The 3,763-nt window shown below is 33.3% G+C and overlaps 1 non-coding gene across 1 annotated transcript; it reads right to left on the bottom strand.

The window, feature by feature from the left end:
• Positions 1-3,280: 3,280 nt before the first annotated feature.
• On the bottom strand, positions 3,281-3,391 carry LOC140960616 (small nucleolar RNA R71). Its single transcript, XR_012172217.1, has one exon. It is a non-coding gene; the product is annotated as a small nucleolar RNA R71 (small nucleolar RNA).
• Between the last annotated feature and the right edge of the window lie 372 nt (positions 3,392-3,763).

Raw genomic sequence — 3,763 nt, 5'->3', positions numbered from 1 at the left:
TTTAGGTTACGTGATTTAAATTCCTGGACCTTACAACTCTCCCCCCTCCCCCTTAAATAAAATTTCGTACTCGAAATTTAGAACGTACCGAATAACTCCGGATAGCGACTACTCATCTCGGTCTCGGTCTCCCAAGTAGCCTTCTCCTCGAATGATTCAACCACTTGATATTGACCATCTGGATCACCTTGTTCTGGAGCCTCTTCTCCTGTCTGTCCAGTATCTGCATGGGTTTCTCCTCGAATGACAGGTGCGGTGTCAGCTGAAGTGGCTCATAGTTAAGCACATGCGAATGACTCGACATGTACTCCCGCAGCATGGAGACGTGAAACACGTTATGGACTCTCGCCAGATTCGGCGGTAAGGTGACTTTGTACGCAAGTGTCCCTACTCTCTCTAGATTCTCAAATGGTCCGATGAATCTAGGGCTGAGCTTGCCCTTCTTCCCGAACCTCATCACACCCTTCATCGGTGCGACATTCACGAACACATGATCCCCTACCACGAACTCAAGATCTCGCCGCCTCTGATCTGCATAACTCGTCTGACGGCTCTGCGCAGTCCTCATTTTATCCCGAATCGTAGCCACTAGATCTACTGTCTGTCTGATAATATCCGGACCCAACTTTGCTCGCTCACCTACCTTGTCCCAATAAACTGACGACCTACACTTCCTCCCATAAAGTGCCTCGTACGGAGCCATACCTATCGATGCCTGATAACTGTTGTTGTATGTGAACTCCACAAGAGGTAACCTCGGCTCCCAGCTACTTTGGAAGTCGATCATGCAAGCTCGGAGTAGGTCCTCCAGAATCTGAATCACTCTCTCTGACTGACCATCTGTCTGAGGATGAAAAGCAGTACTAAACAGTAGCTTCATACCCAACGCCTGATGGAGACTCTTCAATAATGCAGACGTGAACCTCGGATCACTGTCTGACACGATGGACACTAGAATCCCGTGCAGTCGGACGATCTCCCTAATGTACAACTCTGCGTACTGAGTCATGGTGAATGTCTTCTTGATCGGTAAGTGATGAAACTTAAAATTAATAATTTATTATATGTTAAAACCTATATTTTAAAATTTAAGTTTCATTAAAATTATAAAATTATGTTATTTTAGTATTGTGTGTTTATATTTAAATGTCTTACTAAATATGTTTTATTTTCAGGTTTTCTACGTGTTAGTAAAATAATGATAACTCAAGCTAAAAAACTCAAATGGAGGTGATTCAAATATGTTTGAAATCCTTGAGAAATTATCTACAACTTTGTAGAAGACATGATTGCTTAAAAAGTTGGTTAAGATGATCAAATTTTGAAAATATCAAAAGAAGGACAAATTTACTTTCACCATGACCAGCATATAGTAAAAAAATCATAACTATTTCAATATTTAATCAAATGAGGTGAACCAAGTGGCCAAATTCATCTACAGACAATTCCCCACATGTTTTCTGTTTTGAGCAGAGTCAAATGCGGTGATTAAAGTCATGGAACAAAGCATTGAAAGAAGGAACATGGAATTGAAGTTGGAGGAGACAAAGACTACTATTACAACTACATTGCATTAATAGAATTTTTGACCCTTTCTCTCATTTGGCCTATAAATAGAGGCCTTGTGCTAGCTTGAGAATCATTCTTTCTCATTGTAAAATATAGTGTGAGTGTGTGTAAAAGTTTTAAGTTCCAATATATTTTTCATTTTCCAAATTATGAGTGATGTTTTTAGTGTTGATCAAAAGTAAGTTCATGGAAAGCTAAATCTATTATGTCAAGGTGAAGAGGATGAATTCTTGGTGAAGTAAGATTGTTTATATTTTGTATATTCTTTCTTTATTTCTTTTCATTTTGTTAATTTCTTTTTATTGTAGGTATAAAAATGAATTATTTGTTGTTATCAATTTACATCAAATGCTTGATACCATTGAAGTGGTTATCTTGATTTGTTGTTTAATTTTGAGACAATAAATATTTCATCAATTATTATTGTTGTATTATACATACATATATATATATTTATATAATTATATCATATATTTCATTTAGACGATAGCGTGGCTCTGCCGGTTGTTCTAAATGAAATATTATGATATCTAACAATCTAACATTTACTTTATCGCAACTAACTTTTACTTTCCGCATCTAACATTTATTTTATCGCAACTAACTTTTACTTTCCGCATCTAACATTTACTTTATCGCAATTAACTTTTTCTTTCTCACAACTAACTTATTAAATCATATATTTCATTTAGGCCATAGCGTGGCTCTGCCGGTTGTTCTAAATGAAATATAATGATTTAATTTAACATTTATTTTATGCAGTTATATATTTATATAGTTATATATATAATCATAGGTACCATATATAAAATATCGGTGAATTCGGTATTTTCTATAGTGGGAACTATATTATATTAGGTGTGTGTTTAAATATTTAATTTTCTTGGAACCATTATTTATGGTGGTTTCCTTTGTTTTACTTTTAGTTAAACAATATTGCATAAACCAAGAATAAATCCTCGAGCCTTGACAAAATTTATAATTTGTAAACTTCGTTCTTGCATTTGGTAATCTATAAATTAATAAATTTAAACTTAAAATAACCTCTCTGTGGATCGATCTCGTACTTACGAAATATATTACTTGCAGACAACCTACACTTGGGTGAATTATAATTTAAGTAGTAGCAAGTTTTTGGCGCCGTTGCCGGGGAGGTATAAATTAAGTTTATATTTGTTAATTATGTTTTATTTATAAGTGTTTTGTTTTTTTTTTGTATGAGTATTTGGAGTCGAAAAAAAAGTGGTAGACTTATTCGAGTATCTGAAAATAATTTAAACATGGATGATAATTCAAATAATCAAGATAATGATAACAATAATAACAATAATAATAATAATAATCAAGAACATGATCAATTAAGAACACTTAGGCACCATATGAACCCTATTAGAACTAGTGCCCCATCTTGTTTAGTTTTTCCTCCTGATGCATCTAATTTCAACTTTAAACCTCAAATTATTCAACTTTTACCAAATTTTCATGGCTTAGATTCTGAAAATCCATATTTACATCTAAGAGAATTTGAGGAAGTTTGTAACACTTATAATGATCAAAATTGTAGCATGGATATAGTTCGATTAAAGCTTTTCCCTTTTTCTTTAAAAGATAAAGCTAAAACATGGCTACAAAATTTGAGATCAAGTTCAATAAGATCATGGGAAGAAATGCAACAACAATTTCTCAAAAAGTTTTTTCCTTCCCATAGAACAAACTCTTTTAAAAGACAAATTACTACTTTTTCTCAAAAACAAGGAGAAACATTTTATCAATGTTGGGATAGATATAAAGAATTACTTAATACATGCCCACATCATGGTTTTGAAACATGGAGAATAGTTTCTCACTTTTATGAAGGTCTAATACCTAAAGATAGGCAAATGATAGAATTCATGTGTAATGGAACTTTTGAAGATAAAAACCCAAATGAAGCTATGGAGTATTTGGATTCATTAGCAGAAAATGCTCAAAATTGGGATAATATAGGCACAATAGAACCACCAACAACTAAAATCAATAATTCAACAAATGGGGGTGGTATCTATAATCTTAAAGATGATATAGATATTCAAGCTAAACTTGCATCTTTAGCAAGAAAAATTGAGTCATTAGAAATGAAAAAGAGTGGTCAATTAAAAAGTATTCAAGAAATTGTTTGTCATATATGTGATACACATGATCATGCTACAAAAGA

The sequence above is a fragment of the Primulina huaijiensis genome, chromosome 15 (genome assembly GCF_012295235.1).
Source record: "Primulina huaijiensis isolate GDHJ02 chromosome 15, ASM1229523v2, whole genome shotgun sequence".
NCBI lineage: Eukaryota > Viridiplantae > Streptophyta > Magnoliopsida > Lamiales > Gesneriaceae > Primulina > Primulina huaijiensis.
The sequence above is the reverse complement of the archived record's forward strand: the minus strand, read 5'-3'. Positions and strand labels throughout refer to the sequence as shown.